Consider the following 14,187-nt stretch of genomic DNA (forward strand, 5'->3'; position numbering starts at 1 on the left):
AGACCTCTCCCAGCTAGTCTTGATCTTTTACAGAGAAGCCATGCATAGATTCTTTATAGTTTGGGAGAGGTCAGAGAAATGAAATATATCCTCAGGGAGCAAGTTTAGGTGGCACATGCAGGACCTGTAGTAGGATGGGGAGAATGAGGTACCCAAGGTACAAAAAACACTGAACTTGCATGACCTGAAGAAAGACTGTCACTTTTAATTTTGTATCCTGTGTTCCTCACTTACCTCATCCTACCTCCAGCCTTGAGCATGACAGGGGTGGAGTATAGGGGACAAAGGTGATATGAGTCAGGGGAAATCATGTCTATAGGTGAGGCTGAGTGAAGACCCCAGGAAGTGAAAAAAGTGGCAAGAAGGCCACTCAAGGCCAGTTTTGCAAGCTGTGTGATGCAGCTGATTCCTCTGCTGTGGAGGGGGCTGGGTAGAGTGTGTCCTATGCTAACATCACCACTGTTTGCTTCCACGCTATTGCCAGACCTTCTGGAAGCCTTGACTCAGTCTTGCCCCAAGTGACCTCAGTGGAAAGTGTGAGAAAGCAAGAAGAAGCAGTTGTTTTTATCTCCAAATCAAGCAAAGAAAACAGTTGTGCACATTGCCGGGGTCTCAGGCCTCAGCCTTCTAATTCCCTGGGAGCCCCTGGAGTTGCTGGGGACCATTCCTGGCAGGTAGGGAAGGGGCATATCAGCTAACCCAGAGGCCCCAGGAGTTTGCATAGGCCTCTGCCTCCTAGGAGCTCCCTGGGGGCAGGGCAGAATTGTTGCCCTTGAGGTGTCTTCCTGCTTAATTTTGAAGAAGGGGAGGCTGGGCCTTTGCAGAACACAGACTCCCTGCCTCTTGAGCAGTGCCCAGCAGGAATCTGGAGAAGCCAGACTCTGAGCAGCTCCTCCTGCTGCCTCTTTGGCTTTCCAGCCACACGCCTGTGGTTTGGACCCAGCATTGAGGACAGCTGGGTTTGTTTTGGTGTTCAAATCAGGGGGGAGGGACAAGATTTTAACATTGAAAAAAATAGTTTTCAAGAGAGAGAGGGCTTCCAGCGGGAGCACTTGAAGGTTTCTAACCTCGCCTGCTCCCTACCAATGTCAGAGAATTAATGCCTGATGAGAGCCAGCAGTTAGCAACAGCCCTAGAGAAATGAATAAGCAATGTCATAGGAGTTGGACCAATTATCCCTAAGATGTTGGGAGAGTCCAAGTAGCCTTTACAGTGGGGGTCTCTGGGACCCCTTGTTTACCTGGATCTTTTCTACTAAGAACTGTTATTAGGAACTGTCTGTTCTTAGTAACTACAGGACGTGTCTGGGTCTCCTAAGCCTCGGGAGGCTGCTTGAAGGTGTTCAGGGGGAGGAGGGCCTCGTGGGGCTGGAGAGATGTGACAGCTGTCTGCAAATGCTGGATGCTGGAGAAGCTGTCAATTGGAAACAGCAAAAAATAGACTTCTCTGGGACCCCAGACTATATAATTAGGACCCGATGTGGGGTAAAGCAGACTTATCTTTCTGTTAATATAAGCAAAACAACAACAACAAAAACCTTGTGATTTTTAAAAAATGAATCAGGGATGTCTGCCAATTGTTGTGTCTGATCTCAGTCACCTCCTCAGAGAAGATTTCCATGACCTCCTCCCCCTCTCCTCCTCCACTACATTCGACCCTCCCTCAGTAATTCTGTGCCATCAATATGCCTATTTCCCTCAAGTAACTTATCAGAGTTAATAAACATTGTGTCTACTGCCGATTCACTTGTTTGATTTCTGTCTACCTGTCTGGGAAAAAGTTTCATGAGGGCAGAAATCTTGTGCCTCATTCATCCTTGCTTCCCTAGTGCCTAGCATGGGGCCTGGTGCATAGTAGGAACTCAATAAACATTAGTTTTACCCAAGGCAATCTACAGATTCAATGCAATCCCTATCAGAATTACCAATGGCATTCTTCACAAAACCAGGACAAATCATTTTAAAATTTATGTGGAAACATTAGACTCTGAATGGCCAAAACAACCTTGAGAAAAAAAGAACACAGCTGGAGGAATCATGCAACCTGAATCTAGACTATACTAAAAAGCTACAGTAGTCAAAACAGTATGGTACAGGCACAAAAACAGAAATATAGATCAATGGAACAAGATAGACTGCCCATAAATAAACCCATGCACTTATGGTCAATTAATTCATGATAAAGGAGGCAAGAATACACAATGGAGACAAAGTGGCATCTTCAATAAGTGATGCTTGGAAAATTGGGCAGCTACACATAAAAGAATGAAATTAAAATAGTCTAACATCATGAAAAATACATTAAAATAAACTCAAAATGGATTAAAAACCTAAATGTAAAACCTGAAACCATAAAACTCCAAGAAGAGACCATAGGCAGAACACTATTTGACATAAATCATAGTAATATTTTTGGGGGGTTTGTCTCCTAAAGCAAAGGAAATAGATGCAAAAATAAACAAATTGGATCTAATTAAACTTAAAAGCTTTTGCCCAGCAGAGGGAACCAAGGGCATAACAAAAAAAATCTATTGAATGGGAGGAGATATTTCCAAATGATATGACCAATAAGGGGTTAATATTCAAACAATTCATCCAACTCAACATTAAAAAAAATCAACCCAATTAAAAAATGAGCAAAAGAATTGAATAGCCATTTTATCAAAGAAGAAATACAGATGGCCAATAGGCATATGAAAAAATGCTCAACATTGTAAATCATCAGAGAAATGCAAATTAAAGCCATATGAAATATCACCTCACACTTGTCAGAATGACTATTAGCAAAAAGAACACAAAGAATAAATGTTAGAAAGGACGTGGAGAAAAGGGACTGTTGGTGGGAATGTAAATTGGTGCTGCCTTTGTGGAAAAGATTATGGATGGATGTTCCTCAGAAAATTGAAAATAGAACTATCACATGACCCAGCAATTCTACTTCTGGGTACATATCTGAAAAAAAAAACAACTCCACTAATTTGAAAAGATACATACACTCATATGTATAAATATGATGATGCATATAGCATTATTTACAATTGCCAATGGAAACAACTTAAGGATCTACAGACAAATGAACAGATAGAGAAGATGTGGTATATGTGTGTGTGTGTGTATTCCACTATATATATATAGTGGAATACTACTCAGCCATACAAAGAATGAAATTTTGCCATTTGCAACAACATGGATGGTCCTAGAAGATAATTACGCTAAGTGAAATAAGTCAGATATCACTTAAAAGCGGAACCTAAAAAATAAAACTAGTGAATATAACAAAAAGACTCACAGATACAGAGACCAAAGGAGTGGTTACTAGTAGGGAGATGGAAGATGGGAGGGGCATGATAGGGTTAAAGGATTAAGAGGTACAAACTCTTATGCACAAAATAAATAAGGTGCAAGGATATATTGTACAACACATTTGCAATAGCTATAAATGGAGTACAACTTTTAAAAATTGTGAAATCACTGTTGTATACTTGAAATTTACATACATATATTTTGTACCACATGCCTCAATTAAAACCAGACCAAAACCCATTAGGTGATTGACTGAATGAAGAGTGAACACACACTTCAGGAAGAAATAAACTCCCTACCACTGGAAAGATTTAGGCAGAGGTTGGGTGGTCAGTAGCCAGGGATGCTAGAAAGTCCTCTACTGGTTAGTAAGACTAGCTGCTGAGGCAAACAGACCCAAACCGTATAATGGTTCAACCATCTAAGTGAGTTCTTTTTGCTTTATGTCAAGTTTCAGTTGGACAAAACTTTTGATGGGTAGGCATAACCTCTTTTGGGGTTGGTTCAGGGACTCAGGGCTATTCCATCTTGTGGATCCATCATCTTCAATACAGTAATTCTTACCGTATCTGTAGTTTCACTTTCTGCAGTTTCAGATTTCTATTGTCAACTATGGCCCCAAAATACATGGAAAATGCCAGAAGTAAACAATTTGCAAGTTTTAAATTGCATGCCATTCTGAGTAGTGTGATGAAATATCATGCTGCCTGGCTTTGCACCACCTGGGATGTTCATCCTCCCTTTGTCCAATGTATCCTGCCTCTTAGTCACATAGCAGCCTTCTTGGTTCTAAGATTGACTATCATAGTATTGCAGTGCTTGTGTACATGCCACCCTTATTTTACTTACTAATGGTCCCAAAGTGCAAGAGCAGTGAGGCTGGCAATTTGGACGTGGCAAAGTGAAGCTATAATACTTCCTTTAAGTGGAAAGGTGAAAGTTCTCTACTTTATAAGAAAAGAAAAAAAATCACATGCTGAGGTTGCTATGGTTTACGCTAAAAATGAATCTTCTATCCATGAAAATGTGAAGAAAGGAAAAGAAATTCATGCTCGTTTTACTGGCACACCTCAAACTGCAAAAGTTATGGCCACAGTGTGTGATAAGTGCTTAGTTAAGATGAAAAATGCATTAAATTTATATGATAAGAGCAAGATTTGGGTCATGGCCCAGAAGAAAGAGGGGATGAGTTTGGTTCATAAACCATCAGGCTGCGGGCGCTGTGCCTACCTGGGCAGAAGGTGGGCACAGATCTTTTCTCAGAGCCTTTCCAGTCCCAGCGTTTGTGTTGAAAGGTTTAGGTTTGCTTCTCATGACAGCTTAGCATGTAAGGAAAAATCTGGCACTTGTCACCTGTCTTTCTTTAAATTTTAAAATCCTCTTCCATCTGCTCAAGAGTTCTCCTAAGCATTTCTGGTGTGTCATCAGGGACAGTGAGGACATTTGCTTAGGCAACCATAAAAACGCCCAGTTCCAACAAGCCTGTCTAGGAATCCCAGCTTTATCACTCCCTAGGTATGTGGCACTGGACAAGTGATTCAAATTCTCTGTCCCTCCACTTTCTTCTCTGGAAAATAAGGACATTAACAATAATAACACCTATTTCGTAAGACTGGGAGTTTTAAAAGAGCAGAGGTGTATACGATTCCCAGTGCATTCACTCCAGGCTGTTGCCCCAGGTGTTTTACTTTTATCATCTTTTTAAAGTTCTCACAGGGATTCTATGACATACAGACTGCTGTTAGTCCTGGGTTTTTTTAGAGGACAACACAGAATCATTGAGCGATAAAGCAGTTTGCCTAAAGTCATGCAGCTAATAGATTGGGAATGTGGACTTGAATGAAGCCATCCAATTCCAGAGTCTACAAGGTATGTAGAAGACGACAGCAATCATGATTACCAGGAGGATGACTTTTTGTTGTTGTTATTCACTCTGGAGCCAGTCCTAGGCTTACTTATAAGTCAGGATCTGCAAAACATTTCACAGTCGATAAAATGCCTTTATGTCTCTTAGCTAGATAGCTCTTCACAATGATTCTGAGGTATAATCACTATGGTAGTCCTTTTATAGGTGATAGAAATGAGCCTCAGAAGTCATGAGTCACTGGCCCGATGTCACACAGCTAGAATCTGGTGGTGGTGGCTCTCAAACTCTGATTTTTAACAAAGCCATTGCCTTGGTTAAATTCAAGTTAATATTTTTTAAGTACATAGAATGGTGCCTAGTACATAGTAAGCATGATATCAGTTCAGTTCAGTTCAGTCACTCAGTTGTGTCCGACTCTTTGCAACGCCATGAATTGCAGCACGCCAGGCCTCCCTGTCCGTCACCAATTCCCAGAGTTTACCCAAACTCATGTCCATCGAGTTAGTGATGCCATAAACATTGATTAAATGAATTAGTTAAATAAATATCGAACACCACTGATCTCCTCAACAAATATTTCTTTAGTACCTGCTACCATCTGGAAAGTGAGGGGGGTTGTAGCTGTGAGCCTGGATCTCTTGTCCCTATCTCCCACCCCACCCCACCCACATTGTGTTCAGTGCTCTTAGGCTGCTTCTTGGCTGGGCTAATCTATTTCTGTTCACCTTCTCCCCTTGCTCTGGCCTGCTCTTTCTGGCAGCTCCCTATGATCTGGGCTCCTCCCTACAAATAAAAAAAAATCTGGATTCTCATTGTTCCTGTTTTTCAGGACTCTGCTTGCTATAGTCCAACAGAATGGTCTTCTAGAAGGGGTTGTTAACTAACACTGTGATCCTCATGGGTCACAGCACCCTCTCACATAACTTTTTTATAGGGGTCTTCAGTTAACCCGAAGGAATGATTAGTAGTGGAATTTCAGGCCTCTGCATAGGCCAAGGGGGAGACATTTTTTAATGAGAGGGCCTGAAGTCACAGCACAAGAAACTTGTTGGAGCCAGAGGGCCAACTCTGCTCAGGGTTTCACATGAAGTCCATTCTGACTGGAAGATTGATGTAGCTTCTCTTTCACTCTGCCCTCTTTCATAAAGGTTCTTCCTTAAGCTGCCTCAGAAGATTCCTAACATTCCTTGTCAAATGGAGCCCCAAATGATTTCTAACTCATGTTTTTAATGGAACAGACCCAGAAATTCCTAAACAATGAGGAGATAGAATTGAGAAACATGTGTACACTTAGTCAACAAGTTTATTGAGTCTTTATTATATGTCAGGTAATGTTTTAGGTGCCTAGGAAGTGAGAACAAGCAAGTAAGCCATGGCTCACAAGAGCTTTGAGATGGCCTGTAAAACATGGTTCTGCCTTTTAAACTAGGTGATACCCTAAAGTATCCTGAGCTTTGAGACCTATGATCACATGACATGACAACCTATGGTTTTGCTAGTTCAAAGAGCTCCTTCCTTCTACAAGTAAAAACATCATGAAAATGGGGTATGTCTGAGACTCCTGGTCATATTCTGTATCTCTTCTTTAGTCACCTTTAGTAATAGAACTTCTAATTTATAGCTGGGAGTTTGGCTACAGGGGAGAAAGACTGTACTGTCCATCTTCTTTTGCAGTGTAAGGTGGCCATGTGACTAACTTCTGACCGATGAGATGTGAGCAGAAACACCCATGTAATTTCTTCTGGCCATGCTCTTAAAGTGAAGGGATATGCTCCCTCCCATTTCCTATTCTGACTCTGAGGGTAAGGATCTGGTGATGAGCCATCATGGGCCGTGGGGACAGTGGAGCAACAAGATGGAAGAAGAGACATAAGTATCTTTTTTTGTTGTTTAAGCAACTGATATTTGGGAGTCTTTATCGTAACATCGAAGTAGCTGTCAATTAATGAAAGAGTGGAGTTAAATTTTTCCATTATGATTATTGATTTGCTTATGTATTTCTTTGACTCTGTTCATATTTATGTCTTTTGAAGTTTTTTATTAGGCATTTACCTATTTATTATGCTTTTGAACTGTGGTGTTACAGAAGACTCTTGAGAGTCCCTTGGACTGCAAGGAGATTCAACCAGTCAATCTTAAAGGAAATCAGTCCTGAATATTCATTGGAAGGACTGATACTGAAGCTGAAGCTGAAGCTCCACTATTTGGCCACCTGATGCAAAGAACTGACTCAATGGAAAAGACCCTGATCCTGGGAAAGATTGAGGGCAGGAGGAGAAGGGGACAACAGAGGATGAGATGGTTTGATGGCATCGCTGACTTGATGAACATGAGTTTGAGCAAGCTCCAGGAGTTGGTGATGGACAGGAAAGCCTGGTGTGCTGCAGTCCATGGGGTCACAGTCAGATATGACTGAGTGACTGAACTATTTATGATTACATGTATTTTTGATTAATTGACACTCTGTTATCTTGAAAGGCCCCTATTTATCTCTGGTATCACTTTTTTGTCTCACAATATGTTCAATTTTCATTTAATATAACTACTCCAGCCTTTTTATGCTTACCGTGTGCATGGTATAGTGATTTACTCCATGGATGTGCATAGGATGTCCATCTACTTTCAATCTATATATGTTTTTATGTTTAAAGTGTGAGTTGCAGACAGTAAATAGTCTAGTTTTGATTTTACATCTGTTCTGATAATTTAGTTGGAGTATTTAGATCATCATAGTTCTAAAAATAAAGTTTGTATTTTAAAACAGTTTACAGAAGAATTGCAAATAAAATTCAGAGAGTTTCCATAAACTACATATGTAGTTTCCCCATTAGTAACATCCTACATTAGTAGCTCATTACCTTTAATAGAATTATTGACTTGACTAGATTTCAATCTACCATTTCAATGTTTAATTTCTGCTTTCCCCTCTGTTTTCTATTCTTGTTTTCTTTTGAATTATTTTAAATTTAGAATTCTCCATTTCTCTATTGGATTTTTAGCTATATGTGTTTGCACTACATAGTGGCTACTCTAAAGGACTACAATACAAAGTTCTCACTTTCCAAAGTTTAGTTAGAGTTAATACTGTGCCATGGCATATAAAATGAAGAATGTTTGCAATGATAGTTTTATTCACCTCCCTGTAATCTGTCATCTTTTATGCTATAGTTGTCGTGTGTAGTCTATCTATTTATGTTATAAACCCAGCAAGACAATACTGTAGTTTTTCCTTAAACTGTCACATGCAACTTAAAGAAATTAAGAGTAAAAAATAGCATTAATATTTATTCAGAGATTTACCATTTCTCATGCTAATTCCTTCCTGAATTTGAACTTTCCTCTGGCATCATTTGCTTTTATGTTTTATCATTTTGTGTAATACAGTGCTCTGGCAAACAACTGTCTTAATTTTCTTTTACCTGAAAATTTCATTTTCATCTCCTTTTTTAAGAGGTTGGGTATAGAATTATGTCTATGGATATAGCAATATAAATTGATTGCATATTGCTTGCAGCATTTTAAAGCAGCTGCTTCCCTGTTTTCTAACCATCGTGATTTCTGATAAGAAGTTTGTGGTCATTTGAGTCATTGGTCCCTTGCACGTATGTGTGTATATATAATGTTTTGTTTTTTTCCAGCTTCCTTAAAGATTTTGTATTTGTTTTCTAGCAACTTCACTATAATCTGTTAGGCATTCCCCCCCTCTTCTGCTTGGATTTTGCTGAGTATTTTGAATCTATAAATTTATGTTTTTCAACAAAATTTAGAAAGCTTTCAGTCATTATTTCTTCACATTTTTTTAATTCCATATTTTCCCACCTTTTCCTTCTGAGAATCTAGTTACACATACATTAGATCTTTTGGTCTAACCCATAGTTTCCTGAGGCCATGGTCAGTTTTTATCTTTTTGTCTTTTCTTTAGCTGCATCATTTTTATTCCTCTGTTTTCAAGTTTACTAAATGTTTTTTTTGTCAAGTTCATCCTGGTATTAAATTCATCCAATGGCTTTAAAAAATTCAAATATTGCCTTTTTTAGTTCTAGAGTTTTTATTGGGTTTAAAAATATTTTCCATTTACCTGCTTACTTTTCCTTGGAGAGGCAATGGCACCCCACTCCAGTACTCTTGCCTGGAAAATCCCATGGACGGAGGAGCCTGGCGGGCTGCAGTTCGTGGGGTCGCGAAGAGTCGGACATGACTGAGTGACTTCACTTTCACTTTTCAATTTCATGCATTGGAGAAGGACATGGCAACCCACTCCAGTGTTCTTGCCTGGAGAATCCCAGGGACAGGGGAGCCTGGTGGGCTGCTGTCTCTGGGGTTGCACAGAGTCGGACACGACTGAAGCGACTTAGCAGCAGCAGCGGCGGCAGCAGCAGCTTACATTTCCTATTTTTAAAATTCATTATAAGTATTGATATATTTTTTTTCTCATTTAAATGGTTATATTAGCTGCTCTATAGTCCATGTATAATTCCAACATCTAGGTTATCTTGGAGTTTAATCATGTTTAGAGAATGATGCACATTTTCTTGGTTCTTCATTTGCTGAGGAATTTTGAATTAAATTCTAGATATTACAAATGCTACATAGTGATGATTCTGGCTTGTCTTATATTCCCTGAAAGAGTGTAGATGCTTTTGTTCACTGGAAATTAACTTGGTTAGACTAAAATTAGGCAAATTCTTGCCTGTGATGAGTGACAACTCAGATTTTGGTTCAGGTCTGGCTGAAAGATTCTGTATGTCTGCTTTACTCATGCATGGTGTATGAGTTAGCCAGACACTAGGGAAGAGTTTTCACATATAATTTGGGGCACCCCCTTTTCTGTTCCTCTCTTTTCTGAGTTTATCTCTGTGTCTAGCAGCGGTGTTTACCTAGTCTCTGTCCTCTGGTTCTTCAGGTTAGAAAGATGGTAGGTTTTCTTTGGGGGTTTTAGCTGCTTCATGTTGTACTGCTACTTAGGTCTCATCTGAGGCTAAAGCTATAAACACTGGAAATTCTGTACTAGCCTCTCTTTTCCAAGTTTTGATTTTCTTCTGAACAGGCCTCCTTTTGTTAATTTCCTGGAGCCTTCTGAGAATAGTTTTTAAATATGTTCTCCAAAGTTTATAGTAGTTTGAAGCATGGTCAGTCTGTTAGGAGTTTAATTTGCCACACTGAAATGGAACACTGGAACTTTTTCCAGAGTATTAACTTTTTATACATATGTTTAAAACTACATGAAAGAATCTAAAAATTCTGAACTTACATTATTGAATATCAAATTAATAGCATATTGTACAGACATAAAAATGACTTAAGATTAAGTAACAACTAAGAAACATATTTATGATTAAGTGAAATTTTCATTATGTAAAATCAGATCTCCGCTTTGACTATAGCTTTGTAAGAATTTGTGAATATGTGTAAAAAACAAATGGTAGGGAAAAAAAAGAAAATGTTTTATTTTTAATGTATTCTTTATTTTTTTAAAAAAGGTATCTCTGTTGTCCTTGAAATAAATTTCAATGCAGTTAAAAATAAGTCAGAGAGAGAAATATTAGGTTCCAACCATATACTGAATTTTGAACTGAGAATTGGAGGAAAAGGAAGATGAAACAGATTCTGATTCTGGGCTGGACTAAGACTTCCAAGAGAAGGGTAGAAAAGCAGACCCCAGCCACATGCCGGAATCCATGTGCACCTTGGAGCTTGGAATGCACCCTCTTCCTTCTGAAACTTAAGTCCAGTGCCCTCATGGGAAATGTAACTTCCTGCTTTAAAGACAAGTAGCTCAGAGCAACTTCAAAAGTCACAGACTTTAAATGGGCCTTGTAAAGCACAGTGATAAGTTTAGGGCACTGAATCAGAAACATATGGATAAATTTTGCCTGAAACTACACAAAGACTTTAATACACAGAGGAAAACATTCTCAAGGGAACAAGCATATTTTAGCATTCCTTACCTAAATCCCAAACATTTGTTAGATGCTTTTGAATAATTTCCTTGAAAAACAAAGCCAATCCCCCTTCCCCCAAGCCCTTCTGAGTCTTAGAACTTGAAAAGCTGAAGTATTATGTCTTTTCCATAGCTTGTCTCCAGCCACTCATTCTATATATCAAAGGATTTTCCTGGTATAATACTGCTTCAGAGAGGTAAAAGGAAAAAGATCTGTGTCCTGCCATTTACCACCTTTGGGAACTAGAGTAGTTAATTTTACTGGTATGGGCTTTAGTTTCCCCATCTATAAAACAGGGCTATTATATCTTCTATGTAGAGTTGTGGATGAGAGATAATATGCAATGTCTCTGTATAAAATGTCTGATCCACAGTGAACTCTTAATAAGTGCCTGGCAGTTGCTATTACATTGCTAAATAAATGTGTCCATTCTACATAGGGTTTTACTTATTCTCTAAACATATAGTAGTATTTTTTTTCTAGTTAAACTACTATTTATTGTTTGCATTAATAGAAGGGAGAAGATAGAGACTGAGCTAGGAAATTGATTAAATATGCAATTTTTAAGTCATTCAGTTCAGTCACTCAGTTGTGTCCGACTCTTTGCAACCCCATGAACCGCAGCACGCCAGGCCTCCCTGTCCATCACCAACTCCCGGAGTCCACCCAAACCCATGTCCATTGAGTTGGTGATGCCATGAGCAAATTCAGACTGAAATTGAAAAAAGTGGAGAAAACCACTAGACCATTCAGTTATGACCTAAATCAAATCCCTTATGACTATACAGTGGATGTGACAAATAGATTTAAGGGACTAGATCTGACAGACAGAGTGCCTGATGAACAATGGACAGAGGTTTGTGACATTGTACAGGAGACAGGAATCAAGACCATCTCCAAGAAAAAGAAATTCAGAAAAGCAAAGTAATTTAAATCATTAGAACTGGGTTAAAAATTTGCCTCTACTAGATACGGGGTCTATGACTAAGTTAAAGGATCTAACTTCTTTTATCTATAAAATGGAAACAACAGCACTTACCTCTTAGTGTTGTGAAGATAAAATAAGACAAGGGATTAATCTCCAAAATTTACAAATAGCTCTTATGGCTCAATATAAAAAAACAAAGAAACAAACAATCCAATCAAAAAATGAATGGAAGATCTAAATAGACATTTCTTCAAAGAAGACATACAGAAGGCCAAGAGGCACATGAAAATATGCTCAACATGGCTAATTATTAGAGAAATGAAAATCAAAACCGCCAAGAGACATTACCCTGCACCAGTCAGAATGGCCATCATCAAAAAGTCTACAAACAATAAAGGCTGGAGAGGTTGTGAGGAAAAGGGAACTCTCCTACAGTCTTGGTGGGAATGTAAATTCGTATACACTACAGAAAACAGTATGGAAGTTCCTTAAAAAAAAAAACAAAAAAAAACGGAGCTCCCATATGATACAGCAATTCCACTCCTGGGCATGTATCTGGAGAAAAACATGGTTCAAAAGGATACATGCATCCCAGTGTTCATTGCAGCACTATTAAGAATAGCCAAGACATGTAACAAACATACATATCCATTCACTAATGAACAGATAAAGAAGATGTGGTATGCATATATACACACATATACATACTATGGACTATTGCTCAGCCATTAAAAAGAATGAAGTAATGCCATTTATAGCAACATGGATGGACCTGGAGATTATCACACTAAGTGAAGTGAGTCAGAGAAAGACAAATATCATATGATATTGCTTACATGTGGAATCTTAAAAAAAAAAAGGTACAAATGAACTTATATACAAAACAGAAACAGACCCACAGATTTAGGAAAGAATGAATTTATGGTTACTGAAGGGAGGATGAGAAGGAGGGACAGACTGGGAGTTCTGTCCCTCCTTCTCATCCTCCCTTCAGTAACCATAAATTCATTCTTTTCTAAATCTGTGGGTCTGTTTCTGTTTTGTATATAAGTTCATTTGTACCTTTTTTTTTTTTTTTTTTAGAAGAGGTGGCAAGAATACAGAGAAGAACTGTACAAAAGAGATCTTCACGACCCAATCATGATGGTGTGATCACTGACCTAGAGCCAGACATCCTGGAATGTGAAGTCCAGTGGGCCTTAGAAAGCATCACTACGAACGAAGCTAGTGGAGGTGATGGAATTCCAGTTGAGCTCTTTCAAATCCTGAAAGATGATGCTGTGAAAGTTACACTCAATATGCCAACAAATTTGGAAAACTCAGCAGTGGCCACAGGACTGGAAAAGGTCAGTTTTTATTCCAATCCCAAAGAAAGGCAATGCTAAAGAATGCTCAAACTACCACACAATTGCACTCATCTCACATGCTAGTAAAGTAATGCTCAAAATTCTCCAAGCCAGGCTTCAGCAACACGTGAACTGTGAACTTTCTGATGTTCAAGCAGGTTTTAGAAAAGGCAGAGGAACCAGAGATCAAATTGCCAACATCTGCTGGATCATCGAAAAAGCAAGAGAGTTCCAGAAAAACATCTGTTTCTGCTTTATTGACTATGCCAAAGCCTTTGACTGTGTGGATCACAATAAACTGTGGAACATTCTGAAAGAGATGGAATACCAGACCACCTGATCTGCCTCTTGAGAAATCTGTATGCAGGTCAGGAAGCAACAGTTAGAACTGGACATGGAACAACAGACCGGTTCCAAATAGGAAAAGGAGTTTGTCAAGATTGTATATGGTCACCCTGCTTATTTAACTTCTATGCAGAGTACATCATGAGAAACGCTGGACTGGAAGAAACACAAGCTGGAATCAAGATTGCTGGGAGAAATATCAATAACCTCAGATATGCAGATGACACCACCCTTATGGCAGAAAGTGAAGAGGAACTCAAAAGCCTCTTGATGAAAGTGAAAGTGAAGAGTGAAAAAGTTGGCTTAAAGCTCAACATTCAGAAAACTAAGATCATGGCATCCCATCACTTCATGGGAAATAGATGGGGAAACAGTGGAAACAGTGTCAGACTTTATTTTTTTGGGCTCCAAAATCACTGCAGATGGTGACTGCAGCCATGAAATTAAAAGACTCTTA

This window comes from Bubalus bubalis, chromosome 9 (assembly GCF_019923935.1).
Source record: "Bubalus bubalis isolate 160015118507 breed Murrah chromosome 9, NDDB_SH_1, whole genome shotgun sequence".
In the NCBI taxonomy this organism is placed as follows: Eukaryota; Metazoa; Chordata; class Mammalia; order Artiodactyla; family Bovidae; genus Bubalus; species Bubalus bubalis.